Consider the following 15,081-nt stretch of genomic DNA (forward strand, 5'->3'; position numbering starts at 1 on the left):
CTATATAAATGTCCTGCTATGACAGACACAATTAGCATTAGACAGCAATACACAGTACGTTACCATACTTGTTCCTTTCTTGCAAGGCTTCCGTGCTTTACCTCTATTTTTCTTGCATTGCTAATCTATGCAGAAATTATAAACACAAAGTTAGAAAAAGAATTCAGTTTACACAACAGCTTCAGGGTTTTATCCAAAGCCCAATGAAATCAATAGAAATATTTCCATTAACTTCAATGGGCTTTGGGTCAGACTCTAAATACATATTCATCCAGCAGACAACTGCTCTTTCAGGTAAATAATACACATTTTACAGTCTTCCTTGAGGGTTTTTCAAATCAAAACAAAGAAAGAGGATAGAAAAAAGAAGTTTAAATAAGATTAAGGTTGTGATACTGTCTGGCTAACACCATGTAATTCAAAGGCTGGTATAGATGCTTCACTCACAGTGTGGGACATTTCCTTTTCTTTATTTCATTCATAGTGGTATGAATGATAGATTCAGTGCAAACTTTAACTTTGAAATTCCTGCTTTGTTTATTTGCTACCCAATCTTCAAATTATTTATTCCTAAACATTCATATTAGGTGCACACATGTTTAGGATTTATCTGGGTTGTATATGTGGTGCAAGATCACCCTGTGCATTTCATTTCTTGACCTGTCACTGGATGAAGTGAAAATTAAAACACATTGGCATTCTCTTCAAAGGAAAAGGCTGGTTTTCTCCATAGATCTTCATTACATCACATTGGATTACATTGTTCTATACAATTAGAGAGTGCCAACAACACTTCATACGAATGAGCACTGGTTCATTTGATTCCCTAAGGCCAGTAATGTTTAATAAGTCCAAAGCACACAGTTTAACCAGTACCCTGCAGCTTGTAAATCGTAGTATCGCCAATAATTTATAAAGAGTGGAAGGAGAAAGAGAGAGTATGTGTGCGAGTGTCTACGTCTGCCCCAGTGGGTCTATGTTCCATATAGACAGAGGTCATCCAGCTCAGTACACCAGGGCTGCGGTTATCTCAGTGTCTCTTCGAAGCAGGACCTGGCTCAAACCCTAATTAAACCCAGGGTGTGAATCCCTGGAGGGCAGAGATAGAAGGGTGTGTGTACTAATCCTGCTCATGCACTGCAGCAATGCACAATCACTGCTGTATGAATATATTCTTCTGGCAGCTGTATGTGAAGAGCAGGCTTGGAGATTCTGATGACTTTTCATTTTTATGAAACCGTGTTTTAGCTTCAGGTATGAGTGTGAGAATCCCAGTTAAGTGGATCGTCTGATTATTTTACATAGTCACTAATCAGAATGCCGAGCACAGGAGGAGAGGGAGGTAAAAGATTTGAAGGAATGTGTAGGGTTTCGGGGTGGACCGTGGGGAGGACTTTGCATCTGATTTTCCTAAGCAGGGTCATTCCCTGAGCTGGAGAACAGGTAAGGTGAGCTCCGGCAATAGTCTGTCCCAGTCTGTCACATGTGTTTTAACTCCTCAACAGCCCAGATGATGGTTATAGGAACTGAGGGTGGGGGTGGGGGAAGAGACTGAATGGAAGGTTTCCTGCAGCAGAGACAGATACAACAGCAAAATAATACATTGTGAAAAATCAGTTTTAATAAAGCCCCAGCACTGACCTTGGAAACACAAGTATTTATATTACTGACTTCTGTATGAGCTTATTTGTTAAAATAAAATAAAAGAAAGAAAGAACGAAAGAAATCTTTCTGCTTTTGTCTTGAGACCTGGGGGGGAAAAATAACTAAAATTAGAGAAACTGGAAATATAAACGCGGTGAGTAGAATAAAGCAAAATACCTCTGGGGTGTTCATCTGCCATTGTAGTCATTTCATATCTCATCTGTTATATGAATGTGATAGCTTCTTTCCTTTTTGATAGTATCATTATGTAGACTCTACAGATTCAATTCCATTTACAAGTCAATGGTGTGAGATTTTATGGCAATTCTTTTTACTGGGTTGATGCTGTACAATCTTTTTCTGTATAAAAAAGAAAAAAAATTAAGGTGAACTGGCTGGTAGCATTTTGGTGCTTGCTAAAAAGACTTCTGGATGCACCAGATATTTTTTGTGACATGTCTATTGCTGCTGGCCTACCATGAATATGCCCAGCTGTTTTTAAGCACCTGCAATAATGCTGCCTACATTTAAAGGGCTACATGCTGAAAGAAGACCAGGTTTTTTGTTGTCCTGGTATCGGGAAATCAGCTGCTCAGAGCACAAAGAAAAACCTCTTTCAATGGGACTTGTGAGTGTGGGGACACAACTTGTCTACAGACTTCCAAGCACGTTCACATTGTAGTTACTTCACTCTCCCCATAAGCTTCCTCTAGTATCTTGTTACTAGCCAAGGCTCAGTCTATGGGTCACATTGCAGGACTGGGAGCAAAACAGTAAGTTTTCTGGGGAAGGGAGCATCTTTCTACTTCATCTTTATATAGTGCCTAGCACAACTGGCCCTTGGTCCTTGATTAGCATTTATAGTTGCTATAAAAAACACACAATAAATTATAACAATAATATGCACATATTCACACACATATCTTGTTGAATGGGTTTTTATTTTTATCCTCTCCTCATTGCGAAACAGGCAGGAATTTTCCCCTCTGCCATTACATAGAAAAAATGAATTTTATAGATTATACGCCCTCATGTTTAATGACGTGATAGTAAAAACACCTGAACCCAGTTACACTATAGTTTCTCCTACTGCCAGAGCTGTGCCGGTGGAGAATTGTGACAATGAACTTTGTTAATGAAGACACACTCATATTGTGAAGTTTGATTTTGCTTATACTGAAGTTTCACTCTGTTTAAAGTGAAGTGTCATTTTGTTATAAGTGGGTTCCACTGTGCTAACCCCCTTGCAAGGCAGCAAATCTCATCTGCCAGATAAATCATCCAACTGCTACATTCGAAGGCAATTTTCACCTCTCTCTCCTCTTCTGCTCTGACTGAACAGAGGAGGAGTGGAAGGAGAAAATGTTATCACTGTCCCATAGAGGAAAAGTAAGGAAGGATTTGTGGCTCCTGTTCTTGCTGTACCTGTTCCCAGTGAAGAGGGAGTGAAGATAGGCCTTCCAGAGTTTTCTGTCACAAGAGCAACTGTTGGAGCAAGGTGAGGCCTACCACCATTCCAAAAGTTAATATTTGTTGGCATGTCTTCTTATGCTATGGTAGATAACTGCTTGTAAAGACAGTTTTTTTCTGAAACGAGAAGAGCACTCCCATGTGTTGTTTAAAGGGTTAGCAAAACTATTGATGCCATGATTATAATCCCTCATGCTTTTTCCCAGTCGAGGTAGCTTTTTTTTTTTTGTCTCAGAAAAGAATATTTTGTTTGTTTGAAGAAGCAGTCACTATTTTATATATATATATAAATATATATAAAATAAAAGTTGTACACATGCTTCCTTGTTCTTCTTGGTTTTGGAAAGCATAGCGTGACTGAGCATGTGCAGTCCTCATCTGCCTGATTGCATAACTGCATTATGCTAAATCAGAACTGAGAAAAAAAATGGAAGTCTGTAGTGAATAGCTATAGCTCTGCATGCATGTTGCAGAAAAGAACTGGAAAGACACAGCCATTTGGAACTGTTCTTTAGACTGATGAAAGGGCCCATGCAAGACCTTACTCACACAGCCACTTCCCTCTTCACCTAAAACACGTTGATAATTATTATTGGGGGGGAAAGTATTTGAACTACCCTCGCCTGAATATTTATGAAGCTATTTTTTGTGCTCTAATGTTGTTTTGAATGGTCAGATAGTCATGGAAAGTCTAATTCCAGTTGGGTTATAGCGCTTTGCACATCTTCCACACTTGCCTCATACAAGTTACACCGGAAAATGCACTTCTTCTAAGAAGCTTCATAAGTACCAGATCTCCCCTTACGGAAGTTGTCACGGTTACAGGGTAGCTGCACCTGTATTTCCCTCTCTGTGGTCCCCAAAGGACACCTTCTTAATATTTCAGGCTCCCAGCCATCACTTTTCTTGAGGGGAGACCCCTATCTCCATTCCTCCTGTCAGGATTTTTAAGGCTGCAAAGCTCCCTGCCAATCACTGAAATATCCCTGGCAATCCACTCTGCCTTCAGGCCTGCTTTCTCTCTGAGGACAGTGACAGTGTTTGTACCAGTGGCCATCCAGTTCTTTCCCAACAGAGTACATTTATTTTAAGGAGAAAAAAGCATATAGAGAAAACACATAAAAGCAATAAAAGTCCCTGCATGCTTAGTAATCATACCAGGACTCACCCATCAGTCTTATGGAGCCGTACAAAGCCAAAGTCCCTCTGGTCTTTCAGCAAGGATTGGGGTCCCCCTAGAAACCCAGATCCTGTCTATTTGCTGAATCAGACCTGAGTCTGAGAACCTGAGTCTCCCCCGACACAGCCTTTGTATCCCAAATTCTTTTTTGTCCTTTGCCTTACCCCTGGGACTGCCCTAAAACTGTATATGCAACCCTCTTCCCTTCTCTCCCCCACCCCCACTCCCAGTTGGTACTATTTCTCTGGCGCTGATTACAGTCTCCAGCACTGAAGCGATTACCCCCTTCTGATTTTAGGCCTGGAAGAGCTGTGGTAACCCTTCCCCCATAGTGCTGCTAACAATCCCTGGCCCACAATAATCCATAAAACATTCATAAACTTAATACAATATGTTCTCCAAAGAGACTGCATGTGGTTGCAATATCTATCACAGAAATATCTACTAATCCCTGCCCCCTCTGCCCACCAATACTATCCCCTTGTAAGATTTCCTGTGGAAGTAACAAGATGTGTGGCAAACACTGCCATTCAATTACTACATTTTGTTATATCCCATCCGCTATCTTTATCTACCTGTTATTTTCTTAGACTGTGAACCTTTCAGGGAGGAAATGTGTTTCCGTACCTCTTTATGCAGCAACTACCACAGTGTGACCACTATATATGTTTTTAATAGTGACTATCTATCCAGCCAGCCAGCTGTATCAAGCCAGCTTGCAAAAAATTCACAGTAGAGCCAAAGTTAGGTGCAAAACTCTATGGCACGATGCAATAAAGGTTTCTGCTACATCCTTCCCCTCAATGGGCAAGGTTTTGCATGTTGTGGAAGGAGAGGGAGGTGCTGCCCTTCAGTCCTATGAATATCCCAAAATAATGAACAAAATCGCTCAGAGCTTGACATATCGGCAGAGGGCTGGGGTATGACACTAGATCCTCCACAATGCTTTCCCTGTCTCCATTGTCTCCCACATCTCCCTTAGGGCCTACTATAGCTGGGTCACAATCCCCAGCCCCCACATTCTTTGATGGGCTATGAAGGCACAAAGTGGTTATCTCAGGAGTTACTATTGGCAGGGTTAAGAATTAATTTCCATGGATATTTCCATGTGGGTTTATCACGGGATTATGCCATATAATTTGGGCAGCCTCTCTGTTCAGCCTCACATCCTCCTCCTGACCCCAAATCCAGAGGACTCTCAGTCAAGCAGAGTTTACACAGAATGGTTTCCATAAAGTCAGTGACAGAGAGGAGGAGGCTGGCACTTTGGCTCAGCTCCCACTGCCTCTGACAGACTTTTGACCCCACCTTGGCAAAAATGAGAGGAGAGGCATTAGCCCATTTTTTGTAATGCTCTTTTGGATCCTTTTGTGGATGAAAGGTGCTGCATAAATCTAAGATATAACTCTCATAGATTTATTATTTATTAATAAGAACCATCCCAAAGAAAATGAAACTAACCCAGAATATCAGAAAATACTCCAAAAGAAAGTGTGTGTCTGAAAAACTGAAAGGAATCTCAGATACCACACAAACTCCAGGCCACCTTTGGGGATGCCAGGGAAGCAGCTATGCACATGCTGGTGCTGTACCTAAAATCATTTTACTTTGTTTAGAGTGCTGATTCTTTACAGGTAGGTAGGCGTATTGTACTGTAGAGATGTTTTCAGTATTTCTAAAGTTCACTGGTGTGTTTTATAGTGAGGTCAGTAAAGGCTAAGATCAATATGGTTGGTGGCTTAAGAAAATATGACACACATTGCCTGTACGTGGGTTTTTTTGGGGGGCACCCTTCTTCAGTCTTCACCCAGGCACTGAATTCAGTGGGATCAGGTCAAAGAAAGTGTTTCTATCATTCATTTTAAAAGTATGGCTTACAAGCTATAACATGACATTTTAAGTCATCAGCACATTAGCTTAAATAATTATGTTTTCCAGTTAGCGAGGGTTTTGTTTTAACTAAGTAAATTAATAACAACCTTAATGCAATTTAATAAATGTAATGAGAAATGCTTGTTTGATTTTTTTTTTAAATCACATGTCACATTAGTACATAAAATGGGCTATTCTTTTTGCCTCGTGGATGTGGTGGGTGACAGGCCAGCATTCTACTAGGATAGTGTCTGTTGGCTAGATTTCTGTGCTGTGTCCTAAATATATGCAAATGTTATGCAAACCAAACACCTACAGAAAATATATTTTAAAACAGAATGTTTAGCGTTGCCAGGGACAAGATGATGATTTGATCCTTCTTAGGATTTGAGTTTGATTATGTTTTCAGGAAAACTCTCTTTTACCCACTCAGTAGTTCCACAGTGGTTATTCTTCCCTAAGTTATGGCTTGTCATCTCTGTGTGCAGTCAATTGCTGCACTGCCCAGCTCCAGATCTATAAGGGGACAAATTCTCTCTTGTAAGTAGGTGCAATGCTATTCTCTTCAGTGATGCTGTGCAAATTTGGCCCAGCAAAAAATGTGGCCATGGTGACCAATGATTAATGGGAGCACGATCACCGCTACATATCAAGGAAGTCCCGCATGCACTCCCTTCCGTGGCTGGCTCCCTCTACTGACTGGACGGAAGCTCATGGTCTCCTTATTCCTTGTTCCCTTTGGGGTGAATAGAGGCACACTAGCCCTGTGTTGTTCTTGCTCCTGCATGAGCAGGAATGTGCCAACTTTGAACATGCAGTGGCAAGCCACAATCTGGCCCTTTTTGAATGGCTTCCATTGATATCATTGGGAGCCCAGAGTGCAGAATGACTGCAGGATATGCAAGAGAAACTCACATTGTGGAGATGATATCTACTGAGTGTATCAGAGTGAGCTTGTACAGAGATAGGATGAGAAGGGGGTCGGTCTGTGTTGACAAAAGTGGCGTTTAGTTGGTTTCTTTAGGAGAGCAGTAATCTTACTTTTTAAAATTAAAGGTAACCCCCATTAGAGTTTTCCAGCTCCTGGAACTCTGGACTGAGCCTCTAGTGGGGTCCTACCGTATGGACTACAACAATGATGGCTACCAGAGCTTTCTGACACCAGTCCCTAGCATGCTTAGAGTCAGGGGTGGAGACATAAACTTGTGATGATGCCAATAGGAAGGCTTCTGCAGGGGGTGATGAGGACAAGCAGTTTGCTGAGCCAAGGCTGCCAGCCCCCTTAGTGGGAGGGGACAGCCTGACTCAGGGACAAAGGGTATGGCTACACTGCAATAAAAAAACCACTGGCACTGTATCTCAGAGGCCAGGTCAACTGAGTGGGGGCCAGAGGGCTCAGGCTATGGAGCTTAAAATTGCAGCGTAGCTTGTGATGAAACCTGCACTCTGAGGCCCAACCCTTTGTGGAATTTTAGAGCCTGGGATCCAGCCTGAGCTGCCACATCTACACTGCAATTTTTAACCCTGCAGCCAGAGCACCATGAGCCTGAGTCAGATGACTCAGGCCAGCCAAGGCTGTGCCAGGGAACTTTTATTGCAATGTAGAGATGCCCAAAGAAACTAGATTTTTGTTGAGTTTAGGAGAGAATTGGGACTGGAAGCAGAAACAGAACAGTTTAGGGAGTCTCTGATTAATTCCCCCTCCCCACAAAGGTAGCCTTTGAACTGCTGTGGGACATAGTGCTTGGAGCAGTCAGTTGCAAACCTGCAGAGACCAGTGTCCAGAGTGGCAGAGATCCGTCCCATTGCAAGCTATTGAAACCTCAACAAGATTCCAAACCAGGGAGCCAGGAGAGGACCCTGTCCCACCCAGGGGCAAAGACACTGTAATGGGACCCTTTTTGTTTCAGCTGGCCAAAATTCACAGCACGGCAGTGCTCATCTTTGGCCTCATCCTTAGCATAGTATCTGCCTGGGAAAGGTGTCAGGCAAGGAGCTGGGAACCGAGAAGAGTTGTGAGTGTTGGGGTGTAGGGAATTGGTTAGTTTACTGATGTGTTAGTAGTTACTAATGAGCCCTAACCCTTTCCTTTCCCAGATCCTATTCTCCTGCTACCAGTATAGTACCCCTTTGTTATATTCTTATTTTGGGGTGTGTAAATTCTTTGCTGTGGTTTTCACTGATGAATTTTATTGGTTCTTGTGTCCTGGGTTTTATATTCCTTGCCAGCAGTGGTAGCATTACTCATTTTCCCAGGGGACACAGCACACTTTGTGTCTTGGGCACCTGAGTGGAGGCACCAGGCATCCCAAAAAATTACCCAGGATCCAACCCGTGTGTGTGTGTGTGTGTGTGTGTGTGTGTGTGAGGGGGGGGGAGAAGCCACGTCAATAGCAAGAACCAAGGAGTAGGCTTGAGCCCCACCTCTGCGAAAGGACTACATAAATTCAGAATGGGAAACTCATAAAATTATTGGTGGTGTAGGCACTGGTTTAGGAAACCAGTTAAGCATGTCCCTCAGTCCATTCCTATTCAGGAAAGCAATTAAGCACATGCTTAAAGTTAAGCAAATGCTTAAGCACCCTTCCTGAATAAGGATGCTTTTCTGAAGTGTGGCTCTTAAAATGTAGTGGATGTAATCATTATAGGTAGAGTTCTGCCTGCTTTTGTAAATATTTAATTGTGTGTTGCAAATGTTCTAATCTTTGTACAGAGTAAAAAAAAACTACTTTCCAGTATCACCTTCAGTTTTTCACCCATATCAGTCACAGAAAGCTTCATACACATGCTCTATGGGATGCTTATTTAGAATTGAAAAGCTATATTTAAACTGTACACAAGAGAAAATATTACACCTGGTGGGCAATTTGTGACAATCTGTTCAATGTATTGCACTTCCTTTTCTGTTCACCAAGTGCCAGTGAACTGATCACAATTTTCTCAAAATTTATTTGCTATTTAAAATAATCCTTAGTCTGTAGTAGTCATGAGTAGCTGATATTCAAAAACTGAGCTGTTTTGACTGGGCATCTACTTCACATATGTGTCTTCTTCATTGCAGGAGCATATCTCTTAGAATAAAGTTTCCAGTTCAAATCCTTGTTTTTACATATTAGAAACATGCTTTCCATAACTATTTGCAGTATTTGGCTAAACTGTATTATTTAGAAGAAATCCACTTACTTTTGGCTTTAACATACTCTCTCTCTATATAAGCTACATAACATTTAAATTCAGTGCCAGTTTTAATCTCTAAATACTACATAATATACACCTAGGCACTATGTGTCAATCTGCACAGACTCTTGCAATGAGCCAAGTTTTTGAATGCACTGAAGAGTTATTAGTTTGCTTCTTTTTTTTTTTTTACACAATTACAGTGCAGCTGTATAATTCTGTTCTTCCGAACCAAGCATTTTATGTGGTAGAGGTTGCATTTGTTAGCAAGATACAAATAAAAAAATAAAGGAGATTAATATATTTGGGAGCTGTGAATCTTTATGTTAAGGTGGGCTTAGTGTGAAACACAGTTGTGAGCAGGTGGGTGGGACTGTGATATCCTGTATGGGAAAAACCTGTGATTAGCAGTTTTGAAAACTGACATTAGAAAGATAATTAATGTTTTGCTTGAAGTGCAAAACAAGAACTTTATGGTGAAACATAGACTGAGGACAGCTACCACACAGCCAAGGCAAAACTTGAATCCTCTTGCAGGCTTAGTTTTATGTCCAAATCTGTCTTTTAAAATGTGTAAACGAGACAGAAAGGGAACTATGATATTTAGATAAAACTACAGATATAGAATGATGTGAAGTCTAAATTCACTCCCACTAGAACTGCACTTTGCTGCACCTGCCTTTCTTCGTGTTTCTGCTGGGGTAGGGGAGGGCAACTGTAATCTCACCATGGGCTTCATAAGTGTCTGGCCAGCAGAAGCTACCTCAGGGATGTGCTGAATCAGTATATCTTCTGGCTGGCCTACCCATGCCACCTTCTCAGTAAGCAAACACCACTTCTGGGGCAATACTAGCTGATGCCTTATGTAGGAGGGGAGGTTGTGGGAACCTGGCACCAATACAAATCCCCCTAGGCATATTTTCTACTGCAAGGCTCTGGACTGGCTTCTGTAAATGCACATACTGGATGAATTTGGCCACAAACTCCTTTTATTTATTTATAACTTAAAATGGACAATTTGATATTGTCCTATTCAGAATAGTTATCCTGTTATGAACCTGACCTAAAAAGCCTACTATCTATGGTATCCATGGAGAAAAAAGATAGTGATCAATTTTATTAAATTTCTAAAAAGGACCCACTGTTTACATTTTTGAAAACGCATAAAGTATGACTAAAAACAATGTAAAGAGCAATTCTAGATGCAGAAATTCTATCAAGTGGTGATGGGTGCATTATAGGAACCTAAATGGAATAGAACATATAGAATCATGGCATGGAATCAGGCTGGTTTCAGAGTATAACTTCCCTAACACAAGAGAAATAGCAAGTCAATTCTTTTCTTTAGTTCTTTAAAACGTATTTGGCAGGAAACTAAATTTAGTCACAAAAATCCTAAAAAATATATAAGGGCCATGACGTGGGGAAGGGATTTTTTTAAATTTCATTTGGGAATAGCAGAACTCATAAGCACTTTGTCTGCCTCCCTGTTTGATGGCCTGTATTCTTCATCACACTCTTGAGGCTGTACTGTTATGCCCCAAATTTCTCTCTGGTCCTTTCCTGCGTGCAGCATGTGGACTGCTCTGTGGGGGAGGAGGAGAGCGGAGGAAGCTGACTTGGCTGGCAGTCAGAGCAGCAGGAGCAAATGCAGATGCTGCTATTTACACTATTTTCACATTCTGCAGAACAAAGAGCAGGCGGCTGCCAACAAATCTTAGAGGCTAAGCCTTTGCACTACACATTAGGCTCAGCCAATCAAAGCCCGCAGAAACATGCAGTGCACCACTCCATGAAATATTGCGTCTCTGTTTTGGTGGAAATGCTGTCAAGAGCACTTACTGCTCAGAAAAAAAAGAGTATCATTGCTCCTGGGTGCCAGCCTTCCAAATTTCAGGGGTGCAATACTGAAGGATCTACTTGTATCTCAGATTAATGATGGGATAACGAGAGCCAGCCTGAGAGCAGACTGACCCTTATCATCCATGGCAGTGATGGAAATTGGGACTGGAATGTTCATGTCACTTTTAATCTTAGCTAGGTATGAGTCTAGACATTGATGTTTACATCAGGAAGTAGGGGCTTGTGGTTAAAGCACTAGAAGGGGGCCCAGGAGCGCTGGCTTCAATCCCTGGGTCTGTTATGGGCTTCCTGTGTGACCTTCCTCAAATCACCTACTCTCAGGTTCTTTTTCAAAGCTGTGCAAGAGAATTCAGTGCCCAATCCTCACAACATTTCAGTGAGGTTTGGCAGTGCACGCTTTCTCAGATGCCTTTGAAAATTACAGCCAAATTTTCCCCCCTAGAAAATGAAGAAGAAGGTGATACTTTTTCTGTTTGTCTATTTAGAGTGCAAAGCTCTTCAGGGCAGGGAATATATCTGACAGCAGTATGTGTTTATACAGTGTATAGCACAATGGGGCCCTGAAGTGGGTTGGTACCTCTAGGCACTACAAGAAAGCTTCTATGAATGACAGAGATATTTTTATGCAGTCTATCTACTTATCTAGGTACTCACACCTAGGACACCCATCATTATGGTAGCGCAAGGGTCAGACAATCCAAATCCCAATTTCCGCAAAGACTGAGGGTATTTGGATCTGGGGAAGGAGTGGTTCTTGTTCCATCTCTAATCAGATGTGTGGGGTTTCTGCCTGGACTGTTTTGCTTTGGCCCATTATAAAAGATAGATGTCTCATGTACCAGGAGCCAGGTTCAGGTTTTGAATACTGAAAACCTGGATATGGTGTTTTTGTCCACCCCCTTTTAGCATTAGAAGCCATTTGCGAAGAAATGACGAGGGCATAGTGCTAGATGTCCCTCCCCAAAGGGGGTGCTTGGGTTTGTGGTTTTGTTGCACACTCATCTTTAACAGCAGCTGAGCTGCCTAACCTCACTTTGATTGGTTTGATTTGGTTGCCAGCATGCAGACCTAGAAGATTAAACAGTAATGTTAGTTTATGGTTCATTTTTAACTAATCTCAATCTCACCGGGGAGGATTTGGGATTTTCCCATCTCCAATGTTTCTGGTCCCGTAGGAGTGCTTGGCAAAGGCAGATCAAGGGCAGGAACAAATGTAGTTTCAATCTCAAATCCTCCTGAGCTGAAAGAGGGTTCAGTGTACTATGAAAGAAGGAGCATCTCAGAGGAGTGGCATATGTTAGGCAGGATTTAAGAGAAATTACCTGTAGCTCAAACGTCTCTCTCACTGACAGAAGCTGGTCTAATAAAAGATATGAGCTTACCCACCTGGACCAAAGCACCTTCGGCTTCATCGTGGGTCGGCACAGTAATGCACTTCAGGTTGTTTTATGTAATTTATATGAATCAACAAGCAGAGTGTCTATTCCATTACAGTACCTGCCTGACACTAGCTCAGACTTCACTAGCAACCACTCTCCCCTGGGAACAGCCACAGGCTAAACCTGGATTTGTGTGCCCACATGGAATGAATATTGGCTATGCCTCCAGGGGACCCCTATGGCTTTTCTTTAATCAAAGGCAGAAATCTTAAGCTTTGATGTAACGTGTATATCCCAAATGGGCCGAAACAAGGGCCTTTGGGCCATGCACCTTATATAGTTTGTTAACTTTGTGCAAAATGAGCATAAAATACTATCACAGCAGAACAGCAGCATTTTACACTGACTTTGCACAGGTGTTACTGACTGCACCAGGTCCAAGATGATGTAGAATCAGGTGCTTTGTCTAGAACACCCTAAACTACATTGGTTTAAGTAGTTTTGCAGCAGCCACTTTCAAGAAAAGAGAAGAAAGGAACTGAATGATTTAAATCACAAATTCTAATAATGATGGTTTATATTTATATACCACCTTTCCCCAGAGGATCTTCAAGCACCTAGCAAACATGAATCATAACACTTGTGAAGCAGGTAATTATTGTAGTTATTACATAGGCTACAAAATGAGGTACAGGGAGGCTAAGCAATTAAGTGGGTCAGTGGTAGAAATGGCCCTGGCTCACTGTCACCCGCTCAAGACAACAGACAGTGTTTCTTCCTCCCATGCTCACCAACATAAATTCATTCCTTAAAAAACTGGAGTGGGCCTAGTTCAGGTTCTCATTCTCTAAACCAGCAGAAACATGGAGAGTTTGGCAGCCATATATTCAGCAAGGGGTTGTTTCACTTCAAAATATTTTCTTCCAAATGACCCTAGCATGGTTTTATAGACTCACAGAAAAGTATCCAAGTCTAGCTTGCTTAGAAGGAGGAGTCTTTTAGAAGGCAAAGAAGGGGAAACAGAGTGGAAGATGGGGCATGGATTTTGAAGACCTTGTCTTCCCAACCCATGCTCCCCCCGCAAATATTGGTGGCCTTGGCATGCAGAGATGGGAAGCAGTACTCAGTTTGGTTAGCGCCCCAAGCCACATGTCCAAATGATCTGCGAAATATTAAAAACATGGCCTGCCCCAAATTACTAACAAACTAGCACCGTCTTTGTCATCTCACAGACATCTTGTCCCTGAGCATGGGCCTCAAAACTCAGGATGAAAGGACAGACTGTGTGTGGAGGGAGAAGGAAGGTGAATGGTATATATTAATAAAGGTATAGCAAGCAGCTCCTATTCTGACAGCGCTGTGACAGTAGGTACACTGTCATCTATATACAGGTGCCTGTCGGAGCAGCTACTGTAACCAGGTTGTAAAATATTCAATGACTCACTGTGAATAACCATCTCATTTAGAGCAATAATCTGGTGACAAGACAAACATTGTTAAGTTGTGTCAACTTGTTAGGAAAGATATAAAACAAAAATACCACCAACATCCTAGGGCTAGAGGCAATGTCAATATGTTTTTGGAGGTGAGATGCCAGAGAGGAGCGAGGGAGGGCTCATGCAGCTTAGCATAGGTTTAGTTTGCTGTAGAGGAATATAGAAAATGAGATCAGCAAAGAGTCTTGCAGTAAATCAGACAGGTGCTGATCCCTGATGGCCAGCTATGGTGCAAATAGGCCAGTCTCTGAAGTAAGAGATGACAGGGTCATCCAGCCCTCTCCTCACCTGTGATTAAGGCCCCCTTTTCTCTATCCGAGTTTTTCTTGACTGAGCTCACCTCTCCCTCTCTTACCTCCCCCAGTTGGGCTCCACCTTTCCAGTTTCGTCTGTTTATTACAATCTGTTGTCTTGGAGAGAGGTGAAAGAAGTGATTGAACATGAGACATTTCAGGGTATTTCTCACTTTAGATATGTGTAAAGGGTGGACACCTGCAAATAGCAAGTAGTGGTGGTGGTGGGGAAGTCTACAGATTAGAGCAGTCGCTGGCCAATTATTTGTCAGCTGGCCCGGTCCAAGATAGCAATATATAGTATAGAAAAATGCATATATAAAGCGATTGTCATCTAACCACTATGAGACATGACTGTGTGAGGGGATGCATGGGCAATGACCAGGGAAGTAGGAAGATGAGGCAGCAATATTTAGTCCAACAGGCTGACTTGGTCTGATTTGACTGAACTAATCAATGTGGTCGTTGAGGCCTTGCCCCTGACAGCATTGGGACACAACTCCACAATCTACTATTGCCTACTGCTAACTCATTTCTTTTTATCACAAAGGCTTCTGGCATGCTGTCCAGCTGACAGAGGTCACTAGTTTTTGGGCCCCTGCTGCAGGGTTGTGCAAAAGCGGCTTAGATGTGCCAGCCAGCTGCCAGGTAAGATAGGAAGCAGAGCCAAAAATGCCATTTGACCAAGTGGAGAGTAAGGAAAGGGA

This window comes from Emydura macquarii, unplaced genomic scaffold (genome assembly GCF_026122565.2).
Source record: "Emydura macquarii macquarii isolate MOO-44397 ecotype Brisbane River unplaced genomic scaffold, CSIRO-AGI_Emac_v2 contig_431, whole genome shotgun sequence".
NCBI lineage: Eukaryota > Metazoa > Chordata > Testudines > Chelidae > Emydura > Emydura macquarii.